Source organism: Pseudophryne corroboree, chromosome 4, assembly GCF_028390025.1.
Source record: "Pseudophryne corroboree isolate aPseCor3 chromosome 4, aPseCor3.hap2, whole genome shotgun sequence".
Taxonomy (NCBI): domain Eukaryota; kingdom Metazoa; phylum Chordata; class Amphibia; order Anura; family Myobatrachidae; genus Pseudophryne; species Pseudophryne corroboree.
In genome coordinates, this window is record NC_086447.1 from 633,709,742 (window position 1) to 633,727,063 (window position 17,322).

Here is a 17,322-nt window from a genome sequence, read left to right on the forward strand (position 1 = left end):
AAGTCACTGCCCTCCTAAGACAGGGGGTCCAAGTTCCATATGGGGTGGAAGTCATTACAGCAAGTGTCTCATCACTAGAGTTGATATTTTATCCTTATTTCGACTGTAAAACAGTCTTGCAGTGTTTAACTTGCAAAAAATGACCACAGAAGCTAAAATATGACATTTATTATGATAACATTGTTGTTGTTTTTTTTTTAAACATTTTCTATCACCGTGGACAGCTTATTCAAGTGCCATCTGGCATGCATGTTCCTTTGTTGCTCATCATTCATCACCAAAAATTATTTTCTTTTTCAATTCTTATGACTGTACTGATTGTATTGAATAAAATCCACATCTAGCATAACCAATTAATGCTGCAAAGAGCTCCAGTGGCGCAATTGGTCAGCACGCGGTACTTATAAGACAGTATCTGTTGAGCAATGCCGAGGTTGTGAGTTCAAGCCTCACCTGGAGCATTATTGTATACTGTTTTTTTTTCTTTTCTTATGTCATTAGTCATTGATTATAAACTGCTACCTTAATATTTAATATGATATTACAAAGGATGGAAGAAAGAAAGAAAAAACACAAACATGATTGTGCATTTAAGTTGTCAGCACACATCTGCTTTGGTTCAAATGCACTGCATATCTTCCTTCAGTCAGCCAACAAAACAGCAATGGAAAAGATTAACATACTGTTGGTAAAGCAGTTGCATCAAATTGATTTTCTGCAATATAGCATGATAATCCATACTGACAGCTCTGGATAGTACCAGCACATTTCTTGCTGGACGTGGTAATGCAAAGAACACAGTAAACAGCTTCACTTTTTTTCAAAAATAAATAATTGACTATTAAAAACCTAACAGTCTTAAATAAGGACATCAGTAAGCACCACTGGCATAATGGATAAGGCACTGTTCTCCTAAGCCAGTGGTTGTGGGTTTAAGTCCCGTCTGAGTTGGAAGTCATTACAGCAAGTGTCTCATCAGTAGAGTTGATATTTTATCCTTGCTTCAACTGTAAAACAGTCTTGCAGTGTTTAGCTTGTAAAAAGTGACCACAGAAGCTAAAATATGACATTAATTATGATAACATTGTTGTTGTTGTTGTTGTTGTTGTTGTTTTTTAAACCTTTTCTATCACCGTGGACAGCTTATTCAAGTGCCATCTGGCATGCATGTTCCTTTGTTGCTCATCATTCATCACCAAAAATGATTTTCTTTTTCAATTCTTATGACTGTACTGATTGTATTGAATAAAATCCACATCTAGCATAACCAATTAATGCTGCAAAGTGCTCCTGTGGCGCAATTGGTCAGCATGCAGTACTTATAAGACAGTATCTGTTGAGCAATGCCGAGGTTGTGAGTTCAAGCCTCACCTGGAGTATCTTTGTATACTGTTTTTTTTCCTTTTCTTATGTCATTAGTCATTGATTATAAACTGCTACCTTAATATTTAATATGATATTACAAAGGATGGAAGAAAGAAAGAAAAAACACAAACATGATTGTGCCTTTAAGTTGTCAGCACACATCTGCTTTGGTTCAAATGCACTGCATATCTTCCTTCAGTCAGCCAACAAAACAGCAATGGAAAAGATTAACATACTGTTGGTAAAGCAGTTGCATCAAATTGATTTTCTGCAATATAGCATGATAATCCATACTGACAGCTCTGGATAGTACCAGCACATTTCTTGCTGGACGTGGTAATGCATAGAACACAGTAAACAGCTTCACTTTTTTTCAAAAATAAATAATTGACTATTAAAAACCTAACAGTCTTAAATAAGGACATCAGTAAGCACCACTGGCATAATGGATAAGGCACTGTTCTCCTAAGCCAGTGGTTGTGGGTTTAAGTCCCGTCTGAGTTGGAAGTCATTACAGCAAGTGTCTCATCAGTAGAGTTGATATTTTATCCTTGCTTCAACTGTAAAACAGTCTTGCAGTGTTTAGCTTGTAAAAAGTGACCACAGAAGCTAAAATATGACATTAATTATGATAACATTGTTGTTGTTGTTGTTTTTTAAACCTTTTCTATCACCGTGGACAGCTTATTCAAGTGCCATCTGGCATGCATGTTCCTTTGTTGCTCATCATTCATCACCAAAAATGATTTTCTTTTTCAATTCTTATGACTGTACTGATTGTATTGAATAAAATCCACATCTAGCATAACCAATTAATGCTGCAAAGAGCTCCAGTGGTGCGATTGGTCAGCACGTGGTACTTATAAGACAGTATCTGTTGAGCAATGCTGAGGTTGTGAGTTCAAGCCTCACCTGGAGCATCATTGTATACTGCTTTTTTTTCTTTTCTTATGTCATTAGTCATTGATTATAAACTGCTACCTTAATATTTAATATGATATTACAAAGGATGGAAGAAAGAAAGAAAAAACACAAACATGATTGTGCATTTAAGTTGTCAGCACACATCTGCTTTGGTTCAAATGCACTGCATATCTTCCTTCAGTCAGCCAACAAAACAGCAATGGAAAAGATTAACATACTGTTGGTAAAGCAGTTGCATCAAATTGATTTTCTGCAATATAGCATGATAATCCATACTGACAGCTCTGGATAGTACCAGCACATTTCTTGCTGGACGTGGTAATGCAAAGAACATAGTAAACAGCTTCACTTTTTTTCAAAAATAAATAATTGACTATTAAAAACCTAACAGTCTTAAATAAGGACATCAGTAAGCACCACTGGCATAATGGATAAGGCACTGTTCTCCTAAGCCAGTGGTTGTGGGTTTAAGTCCCGTCTGAGTTGGAAGTCATTACAGCAAGTGTCTCATCAGTAGAGTTGATATTTTATCCTTGCTTCAACTGTAAAACAGTCTTGCAGTGTTTAGCTTGTAAAAAGTGACCACAGAAGCTAAAATATGACATTAATTATGATAACATTGTTGTTGTTGTTTTTTAAACCTTTTCTATCACCGTGGACAGCTTATTCAAGTGCCATCTGGCATGCATGTTCCTTTGTTGCTCATCATTCATCACCAAAAATGATTTTCTTTTTCAATTCTTATGACTGTACTGATTGTATTGAATAAAATCCACATCTAGCATAACCAATTAATGCTGCAAAGAGCTCCAGTGGCGCGATTGGTCAGCACGTGGCACTTATAAGACAGTATCTGTTGAGCAGTATCTGTTGTGAGTTCAAGCCTCACCTGGAGCATCATTGTATACTGCTTTTTTTTCTTTTCTTATGTCATTAGTCATTGATTATAAACTGCTACCTTAATATTTAATATGATATTACAAAGGATGGAAGAAAGAAAGAAAAAACACAAACATGATTGTGCATTTAAGTTGTCAGCACACATCTGCTTTGGTTCAAATGCACTGCATATCTTCCTTCAGTCAGCCAACAAAACAGCAATGGAAAAGATTAACATACTGTTGGTAAAGCAGTTGCATCAAATTGATTTTCTGCAATATAGCATGATAATCCATACTGACAGCTCTGGATAGTACCAGCACATTTCTTGCTGGACGTGGTAATGCAAAGAACACAGTAAACAGCTTCACTTTTTTTCAAAAATAAATAATTGACTATTAAAAACCTAACAGTCTTAAATAAGGACATCAGTAAGCACCACTGGCATAATGGATAAGGCACTGTTCTCCTAAGCCAGTGGTTGTGGGTTTAAGTCCCGTCTGAGTTGGAAGTCATTACAGCAAGTGTCTCATCAGTAGAGTTGATATTTTATCCTTGCTTCAACTGTAAAACAGTCTTGCAGTGTTTAGCTTGTAAAAAGTGACCACAGAAGCTAAAATATGACATTAATTATGATAACATTGTTGTTGTTGTTTTTTAAACCTTTTCTATCACCGTGGACAGCTTATTCAAGTGCCATCTGGCATGCATGTTCCTTTGTTGCTCATCATTCATCACCAAAAATGATTTTCTTTTTCAATTCTTATGACTGTACTGATTGTATTGAATAAAATCCACATCTAGCATAACTAATTAATGCTGCAAAGAGCTCCAGTGGCGCGATTGGTCAGCACGTGGTACTTATAAGACAGTATCTGTTGAGCAATGCTGAGGTTGTGAGTTCAAGCCTCACCTGGAGCATCATTGTATACAGCTTTTTTTTCTTTTCTTATGTTATTAGTCATTGATTATAAACTGCTACCTTAATATTTAATATGATATTACAAAGGATGGAAGAAAGAAAGAAAAAACACAAACATGATTGTGCATTTAAGTTGTCAGCACACATCTGCTTTGGTTCAAATGCACTGCATATCTTCCTTCAGTCAGCCAACAAAACAGCAATGGAAAAGATTAACATACTGTTGGTAAAGCAGTTGCATCAAATTGATTTTCTGCAATATAGCATGATAATCCATACTGACAGCTCTGGATAGTACCAGCACATTTCTTGCTGGATGTGGTAATGCAAAGAACACAGTAAACAGCTTCACTTTTTTTCAAAAATAAATAATTGACTATTAAAAACCTAACAGTCTTAAATAAGGACATCAGTAAGCACCACTGGCATAATGGATAAGGCACTGTTCTCCTAAGCCAGTGGTTGTGGGTTTAAGTCCCGTCTGAGTTGGAAGTCATTACAGCAAGTGTCTCATCAGTAGAGTTGATATTTTATCCTTGCTTCAACTGTAAAACAGTCTTGCAGTGTTTAGCTTGTAAAAAGTGACCACAGAAGCTAAAATATGACATTAATTATGATAACATTGTTGTTGTTGTTTTTTAAACCTTTTCTATCACCGTGGACAGCTTATTCAAGTGCCATCTGGCATGCATGTTCCTTTGTTGCTCATCATTCATCACCAAAAATGATTTTCTTTTTCAATTCTTATGACTGTACTGATTGTATTGAATAAAATCCACATCTAGCATAACCAATTAATGCTGCAAAGAGCTCCAGTGGCGCGATTGGTCAGCACGTGGTACTTATAAGACAGTATCTGTTGAGCAGTATCTGTTGTGAGTTCAAGCCTCACCTGGAGCATCATTGTATACTGCTTTTTTTTCTTTTCTTATGTCATTAGTCATTGATTATAAACTGCTACCTTAATATTTAATATGATATTACAAAGGATGGAAGAAAGAAAGAAAAAACACAAACATGATTGTGCATTTAAGTTGTCAGCACACATCTGCTTTGGTTCAAATGCACTGCATATCTTCCTTCAGTCAGCCAACAAAACAGCAATGGAAAAGATTAACATACTGTTGGTAAAGCAGTTGCATCAAATTGATTTTCTGCAATATAGCATGATAATCCATACTGACAGCTCTGGATAGTACCAGCACATTTCTTGCTGGACGTGGTAATGCAAAGAACACAGTAAACAGCTTCACTTTTTTTCAAAAATAAATAATTGACTATTAAAAACCTAACAGTCTTAAATAAGGACATCAGTAAGCACCACTGGCATAATGGATAAGGCACTGTTCTCCTAAGCCAGTGGTTGTGGGTTTAAGTCCCGTCTGAGTTGGAAGTCATTACAGCAAGTGTCTCATCAGTAGAGTTGATATTTTATCCTTGCTTCAACTGTAAAACAGTCTTGCAGTGTTTAGCTTGTAAAAAGTGACCACAGAAGCTAAAATATGACATTAATTATGATAACATTGTTGTTGTTGTTTTTTAAACCTTTTCTATCACCGTGGACAGCTTATTCAAGTGCCATCTGGCATGCATGTTCCTTTGTTGCTCATCATTCATCACCAAAAATGATTTTCTTTTTCAATTCTTATGACTGTACTGATTGTATTGAATAAAATCCACATCTAGCATAACTAATTAATGCTGCAAAGAGCTCCAGTGGCGCGATTGGTCAGCACGTGGTACTTATAAGACAGTATCTGTTGAGCAATGCTGAGGTTGTGAGTTCAAGCCTCACCTGGAGCATCATTGTATACAGCTTTTCTTTCTTTTCTTATGTTATTAGTCATTGATTATAAACTGCTACCTTAATATTTAATATGATATTACAAAGGATGGAAGAAAGAAAGAAAAAACACAAACATGATTGTGCATTTAAGTTGTCAGCACACATCTGCTTTGGTTCAAATGCACTGCATATCTTCCTTCAGTCAGCCAACAAAACAGCAATGGAAAAGATTAACATACTGTTGGTAAAGCAGTTGCATCAAATTGATTTTCTGCAATATAGCATGATAATCCATACTGACAGCTCTGGATAGTACCAGCACATTTCTTGCTGGATGTGGTAATGCAAAGAACACAGTAAACAGCTTCACTTTTTTTCAAAAATAAATAATTGACTATTAAAAACCTAACAGTCTTAAATAAGGACATCAGTAAGCACCACTGGCATAATGGATAAGGCACTGTTCTCCTAAGCCAGTGGTTGTGGGTTTAAGTCCCGTCTGAGTTGGAAGTCATTACAGCAAGTGTCTCATCAGTAGAGTTGATATTTTATCCTTGCTTCAACTGTAAAACAGTCTTGCAGTGTTTAGCTTGTAAAAAGTGACCACAGAAGCTAAAATATGACATTAATTATGATAACATTGTTGTTGTTGTTTTTTAAACCTTTTCTATCACCGTGGACAGCTTATTCAAGTGCCATCTGGCATGCATGTTCCTTTGTTGCTCATCATTCATCACCAAAAATGATTTTCTTTTTCAATTCTTATGACTGTACTGATTGTATTGAATAAAATCCACATCTAGCATAACCAATTAATGCTGCAAAGAGCTCCAGTGGCGCGATTGGTCAGCACGTGGTATTTATAAGACAGTATCTGTTGAGCAATGCTGAGGTTGTGAGTTCAAGCCTCACCTGGAGCATCATTGTATACTGCTTTTTTTTCTTTTCTTATGTCATTAGTCATTGATTATAAACTGCTACCTTAATATTTAATATGATATTACAAAGGATGGAAGAAAGAAAGAAAAAACACAAACATGATTGTGCATTTAAGTTGTCAGCACACATCTGCTTTGGTTCAAATGCACTGCATATCTTCCTTCAGTCAGCCAACAAAACAGCAATGGAAAAGATTAACATACTGTTGGTAAAGCAGTTGCATCAAATTGATTTTCTGCAATATAGCATGATAATCCATACTGACAGCTCTGGATAGTACCAGCACATTTCTTGCTGGACGTGGTAATGCAAAGAACACAGTAAACAGCTTCACTTTTTTTCAAAAATAAATAGTTGACTATTAAAAACCTAACAGTCTTAAATAAGGACATCAGTAAGCACCACTGGCATAATGGATAAGGCACTGTTCTCCTAAGCCAGTGGTTGTGGGTTTAAGTCCCGTCTGAGTTGGAAGTCATTACAGCAAGTGTCTCATCAGTAGAGTTGATATTTTATCCTTGCTTCAACTGTAAAACAGTCTTGCAGTGTTTAGCTTGTAAAAAGTGACCACAGAAGCTAAAATATGACATTAATTATGATAACATTGTTGTTGTTGTTTTTTAAACCTTTTCTATCACCGTGGACAGCTTATTCAAGTGCCATCTGGCATGCATGTTCCTTTGTTGCTCATCATTCATCACCAAAAATGATTTTCTTTTTCAATTCTTATGACTGTACTGATTGTATTGAATAAAATCCACATCTAGCATAACCAATTAATGCTACAAAGAGCTCCAGTGGCGCGATTGGTCAGCACGCGGTACTTATAAGACAGTATCTGTTGAGCAATGCTGAGGTTGTGAGTTCAAGCCTCACCTGGATCATCATTGTATACTGTTTTTTTTTCTTTTCTTATGTCATTAGTCATTGATTATAAACTGCTACCTTAATATTTAATATGATATTACAAAGGATGGAAGAAAGAAAGAAAAAACACAAACATGATTGTGCATTTAAGTTGTCAGCACACATCTGCTTTGGTTCAAATGCACTGCATATCTTCCTTCAGTCAGCCAACAAAACAGCAATGGAAAAGATTAACATACTGTTGGTAAAGCAGTTGCATCAAATTGATTTTCTGCAATATAGCATGATAATCCATACTGACAGCTCTGGATAGTACCAGCACATTTCTTGCTGGACGTGGTAATGCAAAGAACACAGTAAACAGCTTCACTTTTTTTCAAAAATAAATAATTGACTATTAAAAACCTAACAGTCTTAAATAAGGACATCAGTAAGCACCACTGGCATAATGGATAAGGCACTGTTCTCCTAAGCCAGTGGTTGTGGGTTTAAGTCCCGTCTGAGTTGGAAGTCATTACAGCAAGTGTCTCATCAGTAGAGTTGATATTTTATCCTTGCTTCAACTGTAAAACAGTCTTGCAGTGTTTAGCTTGTAAAAAGTGACCACAGAAGCTAAAATATGACATTAATTATGATAACATTGTTGTTGTTGTTGTTGTTTTTTAAACCTTTTCTATCACCGTGGACAGCTTATTCAAGTGCCATCTGGCATGCATGTTCCTTTGTTGCTCATCATTCATCACCAAAAATGATTTTCTTTTTCAATTCTTATGACTGTACTGATTGTATTGAATAAAATCCACATCTAGCATAACCAATTAATGCTGCAAAGAGCTCCAGTGGCGCGATTGGTCAGCACTCGGTACTTATAAGACAGTATCTGTTGAGCAATGCCGAGGTTGTGAGTTCAAGCCTCACCTGGAGCATCATTGTATACTGTATTTTTTTTTTTCTTATGTCATTAGTCATTGATTATAAACTGCTACCTTAATATTTAATATGATATTACAAAGGATGGAAGAAAGAAAGAAAAAACACAAACATGATTGTGCATTTAAGTTGTCAGCACACATCTGCTTTGGTTCAAATGCACTGCATATCTTCCTTCAGTCAGCCAACAAAACAGCAATGGAAAAGATTAACATACTGTTGGTAAAGCAGTTGCATCAAATTGATTTTCTGCAATATAGCATGATAATCCATACTGACAGCTCTGGATAGTACCAGCACATTTCTTGCTGGACGTGGTAATGCAAAGAACACAGTAAACAGCTTCACTTTTTTTCAAAAATAAATAATTGACTATTAAAAACCTAACAGTCTTAAATAAGGACATCAGTAAGCACCACTGGCATAATGGATAAGGCACTGTTCTCCTAAGCCAGTGGTTGTGGGTTTAAGTCCCGTCTGAGTTGGAAGTCATTACAGCAAGTGTCTCATCAGTAGAGTTGATATTTTATCCTTGCTTCAACTGTAAAACAGTCTTGCAGTGTTTAGCTTGTAAAAAGTGACCACAGAAGCTAAAATATGACATTAATTATGATAACATTGTTGTTGTTGTTTTTTAAACCTTTTCTATCACCGTGGACAGCTTATTCAAGTGCCATCTGGCATGCATGTTCCTTTGTTGCTCATCATTCATCACCAAAAATGATTTTCTTTTTCAATTCTTATGACTGTACTGATTGTATTGAATAAAATCCACATCTAGCATAACCAATTAATGCTACAAAGAGCTCCAGTGGCGCGATTGGTCAGCACGCAGTACTTATAAGACAGTATCTGTTGAGCAATGCTGAGGTTGTGAGTTCAAGCCTCACCTGGATCATCATTGTATACTGTTTTTTTTTCTTTTCTTATGTCATTAGTCATTGATTATAAACTGCTACCTTAATATTTAATATGATATTACAAAGGATGGAAGAAAGAAAGAAAAAACACAAACATGATTGTGCATTTAAGTTGTCAGCACACATCTGCTTTGGTTCAAATGCACTGCATATCTTCCTTCAGTCAGCCAACAAAACAGCAATGGAAAAGATTAACATACTGTTGGTAAAGCAGTTGCATCAAATTGATTTTCTGCAATATAGCATGATAATCCATACTGACAGCTCTGGATAGTACCAGCACATTTCTTGCTGGACGTGGTAATGCAAAGAACACAGTAAACAGCTTCACTTTTTTTCAAAAATAAATAATTGACTATTAAAAACCTAACAGTCTTAAATAAGGACATCAGTAAGCACCACTGGCATAATGGATAAGGCACTGTTCTCCTAAGCCAGTGTTTGTGGGTTTAAGTCCCGTCTGAGTTGGAAGTCATTACAGCAAGTGTCTCATCAGTAGAGTTGATATTTTATCCTTGCTTCAACTGTAAAACAGTCTTGCAGTGTTTAGCTTGTAAAAAGTGACCACAGAAGCTAAAATATGACATTAATTATGATAACATTGTTGTTGTTGTTGTTTTTTAAACCTTTTCTATCACCGTGGACAGCTTATTCAAGTGCCATCTGGCATGCATGTTCCTTTGTTGCTCATCATTCATCACCAAAAATGATTTTCTTTTTCAATTCTTATGACTGTACTGATTGTATTGAATAAAATCCACATCTAGCATAACCAATTAATGCTGTAAAGAGCTCCAGTGGCGCAATTGGTCAGTTCGCGGTACTTATAAGACAGTATCTGTTGAGCAATGCCGAGGTTGTGAGTTCAAGCCTCACCTGGAGCATCTTTGTATACTGTTTTTTCCTTTTCTTATGTCATTAGTCATTGATTATAAACTGCTACCTTAATATTTAATGGATAAGTCACTGCCCTCCTAAGACAGGGGGTCCAAGTTCCATATGGGGTGGAAGTCATTACAGCAAGTGTCTCATCACTAGAGTTGATATTTTATCCTTGCTTCAACTGTAAAACAGTCTTGCAGTGTTTAGCTTGCAAAAAATGACCACAGAAGCTAAAATATGACATTTATTATGATAACATTGTTGTTGTTTTTTTTAAACCTTTTCTATCACAGTGGACAGCTAATTCAAGTGCCATCTGGCATGCATGTTCCTTTGTTGCTCATCATTCATCACCAAAAATGATTTTCTTTTTCAATTCTTATGACTGTACTGATTGCATTGAATAAAATCCACATCTAGCATAACCAATCAATGTTGCAAAGCGCTCCAGTGGCGCAATTGGTCAGCGCGCGGTACTTATAAGACAGTATCTGTTGAGCAATGCCGAGGTTGTGAGTTCAAGCCTTACCTGGAGCATCTTTGTTTACTGTTTTTTTTTCCTTTTCTTATGTCATTAGTCATTGATTATAAACTGGTAGCCTTAATATTCAATATGATATTACAAAGGATGGAAGAAAGAAAGAAAACACACAAACATGATTGTGCATTTAAGTTGTCAGCACACATCTGCTTTGGTTCAAATGCACTGCATATCTTCCTTCAGTCAGCCAACAAAACAGCAATGGAAAAGAATAACATACTGTTGGTAAAGCAGTTGCATCAAATTGATTTTCTGCAATATAGCATGATAATCCATACTGACAGCTCTGGACAGTACCAGCACATTTCTCGCTGGACTTGGTAATGCAAAGAACACAGTAAATAGCTTCACTTTTTCCTCAAAAATAAATAATTGACTATTATAAACCTAACAGTCTTAAATAAGGACATCAGTAAGCACCACTGGCATAATGGATAAGGCACTGTTCTCCTAAGCCAGTGGTTGTGGGTTTAAGTCCTGTCTGAGTTGGAAGTCATTACAGCAAGTGTCTCATCACTTGAGTTGATATTTTATCCTTGCTTCAACTGTAAAACAGTCTTGCAGTGTTTAGCTTGTAAAAAATTACCACAGAAGCTAAAATATGACATTAATTATGATAACATTGTTGTTGTTGTTTTTTAAACCTTTTCTATCACCGTGGACAGCTTATTCAAGTGCCATCTGGCATGCATGTTTCTTTGTTGCTCATCATTCATCACCAAAAATGATTTTCTTTTTCAATTCTTATGACTGTACTGATTGTATTGAATAAAATCCACATCTAGCATAACCAATCAATGCTGCAAAGTGCTCCAGTGGCGCAATTGGTCAGTGTACGGTACTTATAAGACAGTATCTGTTGAGCAATGCCGAGGTTGTGAGTTCAAGCCTCACCTGGAGCATCTTTGTATACTGTTTTTTTTTCCTTTTCTTATGTCATTAGTCATTGATTATAAACTGCTACCTTAATATTTAATATGATATTACAAAGGATGGAAGAAAGAAAGAAAACACACAAACATGATTGTGCTTTTAAGTTGTCAGCACACATCTGCTTTGGTTCAAATGCACTGCATATCTTCCTTCAGTCAGCCAACATAACAGCAATGGAAAAGATTAACATACTGTTGGTAAAGCAGTTGCATCAAATTGATTTTCTGCAATATAGCATGATAATCCATACTGACAGCTCTGGATAGTACCAGCACATTTCTTGCTGGACGTGGTAATGCAAAGAACACAGTAAACAGCTTCACTTTTTTTCAAAAATAAATAATTGACTATTAAAAACCTAACAGTCTTAAATAAGGACATCAGTAAGCACCACTGGCATAATGGATAAGGCACTGTTCTCCTAAGCCAGTGGTTGTGGGTTTAAGTCCCGTCTGAGTTGGAAGTCATTACAGCAAGTGTCTCATCAGTAGAGTTGATATTTTATCCTTGCTTCAACTGTAAAACAGTCTTGCAGTGTTTAGCTTGTAAAAAGTGACCACAGAAGCTAAAATATGACATTAATTATGATAACATTGTTGTTGTTGTTGTTGTTTTTTAAACCTTTTCTATCACCGTGGACAGCTTATTCAAGTGCCATCTGGCATGCATGTTCCTTTGTTGCTCATCATTCATCACCAAAAATGATTTTCTTTTTCAATTCTTATGACTGTACTGATTGTATTGAATAAAATCCACATCTAGCATAACCAACTAATGCTACAAAGAGCTCCAGTGGCACGATTGGTCAGCACGCAGTACTTATAAGACAGTATCTGTTGAGCAATGCTGAGGTTGTGAGTTCAAGCCTCACCTGGATCATCATTGTATACTGTTTTTTTTTCTTTTCTTATGTCATTAGTCATTGATTATAAACTGCTACCTTAATATTTAATATGATATTACAAAGGATGGAAGAAAGAAAGAAAAAACACAAACATGATTGTGCATTTAAGTTGTCAGCACACATCTGCTTTGGTTCAAATGCACTGCATATCTTCCTTCAGTCAGCCAACAAAACAGCAATGGAAAAGATTAACATACTGTTGGTAAAGCAGTTGCATCAAATTGATTTTCTGCAATATAGCATGATAATCCATACTGACAGCTCTGGATAGTACCAGCACATTTCTTGCTGGACGTGGTAATGCAAAGAACACAGTAAACAGCTTCACTTTTTTTCAAAAATAAATAATTGACTATTAAAAACCTAACAGTCTTAAATAAGGACATCAGTAAGCTCCACTGGCATAATGGATAAGGCACTGTTCTCCTAAGCCAGTGGTTGTGGGTTTAAGTCCCGTCTGAGTTGGAAGTCATTACAGCAAGTGTCTCATCAGTAGAGTTGATATTTTATCCTTGCTTCAACTGTAAAACAGTCTTGCAGTGTTTAGCTTGTAAAAAGTGACCACAGAAGCTAAAATATGACATTAATTATGATAACATTGTTGTTGTTGTTGTTGTTGTTGTTTTTTAAACCTTTTCTATCACCGTGGACAGCTTATTCAAGTGCCATCTGGCATGCATGTTCCTTTGTTGCTCATCATTCATCACCAAAAATGATTTTCTTTTTCAATTCTTATGACTGTACTGATTGTATTGAATAAAATCCACATCTAGCATAACCAATTAATGCTGCAAAGAGCTCCAGTGGCGCGATTGGTCAGCACACGGTATTTATAAGACAGTATTTGTTGAGCAATGCCGAGGTTGTGAGTTCAAGCCTCACCTGGAGCATCATTGTATACTGTTTTTTTTTCTTTTCTTATGTCATTAGTCATTGATTATAAACTGCTACCTTAATATTTAATATGATATTACAAAGGATGGAAGAAAGAAAGAAAAAACACAAACATGATTGTGCATTTAAGTTGTCAGCACACATCTGCTTTGGTTCAAATGCACTGCATATCTTCCTTCAGTCAGCCAACAAAACAGCAATGGAAAAGATTAACATACTGTTGGTAAAGCAGTTGCATCAAATTGATTTTCTGCAATATAGCATGATAATCCATACTGACAGCTCTGGATAGTACCAGCACATTTCTTGCTGGACGTGGTAATGCAAAGAACACAGTAAACAGCTTCACTTTTTTTCAAAAATAAATAATTGACTATTAAAAACCTAACAGTCTTAAATAAGGACATCAGTAAGCACCACTGGCATAATGGATAAGGCACTGTTCTCCTAAGCCAGTGGTTGTGGGTTTAAGTCCCGTCTGAGTTGGAAGTCATTACAGCAAGTGTCTCATCAGTAGAGTTGATATTTTATCCTTGCTTCAACTGTAAAACAGTCTTGCAGTGTTTAGCTTGTAAAAAGTGACCACAGAAGCTAAAATATGACATTAATTATGATAACATTGTTGTTGTTGTTGTTGTTTTTTAAACCTTTTCTATCACCGTGGACAGCTTATTCAAGTGCCATCTGGCATGCATGTTCCTTTGTTGCTCATCATTCATCACCAAAAATGATTTTCTTTTTCAATTCTTATGACTGTACTGATTGTATTGAATAAAATCCACATCTAGCATAACCAATTAATGCTGTAAAGAGCTCCAGTGGCGCAATTGGTCAGTTCGCGGTACTTATAAGACAGTATCTGTTGAGCAATGCCGAGGTTGTGAGTTCAAGCCTCACCTGGAGCATCTTTGTATACTGTTTTTTCCTTTTCTTATGTCATTAGTCATTGATTATAAACTGCTACCTTAATATTTAATGGATAAGTCACTGCCCTCCTAAGACAGGGGGTCCAAGTTCCATATGGGGTGGAAGTCATTACAGCAAGTGTCTCATCACTAGAGTTGATATTTTATCCTTGCTTCAACTGTAAAACAGTCTTGCAGTGTTTAGCTTGTAAAAAATGACCACAGAAGCTAAAATATGACATTAATTATGATAACATTGTTGTTGTTGTTTTTTAAACCTTTTCTATCACCGTGGACAGCTTATTCAAGTGCCATCTGGCATGCATGTTCCTTTGTTGCTCATCATTCATCACCAAAAATTATTTTCTTTTTCAATTCTTATGACTGTACTGATTGTATTGAATAAAATCCACATCTAGCATAACCAATTAATGCTGCAAAGTGCTCCAGTGGCGCAATTGGTCAGCACGCAGTACTTTTAAGACAGTATCTGTTGAGCAATGCCGAGGTTGTGAGTTCAAGCCTCACCTGGAGCATCTTTGTATAGTTTTTTTTTTTCCTTTTTTTATGTCATTAGTCATTGATTATAAACTGCTACCTTAATATTTAATATGATATTACAAAGGATGGAAAAAAGAAAGAAAACACACAAACATGATTGTGCATTTAAGTTGTCAGCACACATCTGCTTTGGTTCAAATGCACTGCATATCTTCCTTCAGTCAGCCAACAAAACAGCAATGGAAAAGATGAACATACTGTTGGTAAAGCAGTTGCATCAAATTGATTTTCTGCAATATAGCATGATAATCCATACTGACAGCTCTGGATAGTAATAGCACATTTCTTGCTGGACTTGGTAATGCAAAGAACACAGTAAACAGCTTCACTTTTTTTCAAAAATAAATAATTGACTATTAAAAACCTATCAGTCTTAAATAAGGACATCAGTAAGCACCACTGGCATAATGGATAAGTCACTGCCCTCCTAAGACAGTGGTTGTGGGTTTAAGACCCGTCTGAGTTGGAAGTCATTACAGCAAGTGACTCATCACTTGAGTTGATATTTTATCCTTGCTTCAACTGTAAAAATGTCTTGCAGTGTTTAGCTTGTAAAAAATGACCACAGAAGCTAAAATATGACATTAATTATGCTAACATTGTTGTTGTTGTTTTTTAAACCTTTTCTATCACCGTGGACAGCTTATTCAAGTGCTTCTAGCATGCATGTTCCTTTGTTGCTCATCATTCATCACCAAAAATGATTTTCATTTTCAATTCTTATGACTGTACTGATTGTATTGAATAAAATCCACATCTAGCATAACCAGCTAACACTGCAAAGTGCTCCAGTGGCGCAATTGGTCAGCACGCAGTACTTTTAAGACAGTATCTGTTGAGCAATGCCGAGGTTGTGAGTTCAAGCCTCACCTGGAGCATCTTTGTATACTGTTTTTTTCCTTTTCTTATGTCATTAGTCATTGATTATAAACTGCTACCTTAATATTTAATATGATATTACAAAGGATGGAAGAAAGAAAGAAAAAACACAAACATGATTGTGCATTTAACTTGTCAGCACACATCTGCTTTGGTTCAAATGCACTGCATATCTTCCTTCAGTCAGCCAACAAAACAGCAATGGAAAAGATTAACATACTGTTGGTAAAGCAGTTGCATCAAATTGATTTTCTGCAATATAGCATGATAATCCATACTGACAGCTCTGGATAGTACCAGCACATTTCTTGCTGGACTTGGTAATGCAAAGAACACAGTAAACAGCTTCACTTTTTCCTCAAAAATAAATAATTGACTATTAAAAACCTAATAGTCTTAAATAAGAACATCAGTAAGCACCACTGGCATAATGGATAAGTCACTGCCCTCCTAAGACAGGGGGTCCAAGTTCCATATGGGCTGGAAGTCATTACAGCAAGTGTCTCATCACTAGAGTTGATATTTTATCCTTGCTTCAACTGTAGAACAGTCTTGCAGTGTTTAGCTTGCAAAAAATGACCACAGAAGCTAAAATATGACATTTATTATGATAACATTGTTGTTGTTTTTTTTTAAACCTTTTCTATCACAGTGGACAGCTTATTCAAGTGAAATCTGGCATGCATGTTCCTTTGTTGCTCATCATTCATCACCAAAAATGATTTTCTTTTTCAATTCTTATGACTGTACTGATTGCATTGAATAAAATCCACATCTAGCATAACCAATCAATGTTGCAAAGTGCTCCAGTGGCGCAATTGGTCAGCGCGCGGTACTTATAAGACAGTATCCGTTGAGCAATGCCGAGGTTGTGAGTTCAAGCCTTACCTGGAGCATCTTTGTGTACTGTTTTTTTCCTTTTCTTATGTCATTAGTCATTGATTATAAACTGCTACCTTAATATTTAATATGATATTACAAAGGATGGAAGAAAGAAAGAAAAAACACAAACATGATTGTGCATTTAACTTGTCAGCACACATCTGCTTTGGTTCAAATGCACTGCATATCTTCCTTCAGTCAGCCATCAAAACAGCAATGGAAAAGAATAACATACTGTTGGTAAAGCAGTTGCATCAAATTGATTTTCTGCAATATAGCATGATAATCCATACTGACAGCTCTGGATAGTACCAGCACATTTCTTGCTGGACTTGGTAATGCAAAGAACACAGTAAACAGCTTCACTTTTTCCTCAAAAATAAATAATTGACTATTAAAAACCTAACAG

The 17,322-nt window shown here is 36.0% G+C and overlaps 3 non-coding genes across 3 annotated transcripts; all 3 read left to right on the forward strand.

Annotated features, from left to right (window-relative positions):
• The first annotated feature begins 368 nt into the window (after positions 1–368).
• Positions 369–461, forward strand: TRNAI-UAU (transfer RNA isoleucine (anticodon UAU)). The gene is given in 2 exon segments: positions 369–406; positions 426–461. It is a non-coding gene; the product is annotated as a tRNA-Ile (tRNA).
• Positions 462–10,858: 10,397 nt separating this feature from the next.
• TRNAI-UAU (transfer RNA isoleucine (anticodon UAU)) lies at positions 10,859–10,951 on the forward strand. Its single transcript is given in 2 exon segments — positions 10,859–10,896; positions 10,916–10,951. It is a non-coding gene; the product is annotated as a tRNA-Ile (tRNA).
• Positions 10,952–16,834: 5,883 nt separating this feature from the next.
• TRNAI-UAU (transfer RNA isoleucine (anticodon UAU)) lies at positions 16,835–16,927 on the forward strand. The gene is given in 2 exon segments: positions 16,835–16,872; positions 16,892–16,927. It is a non-coding gene; the product is annotated as a tRNA-Ile (tRNA).
• The last annotated feature ends 395 nt before the right edge of the window (positions 16,928–17,322 follow it).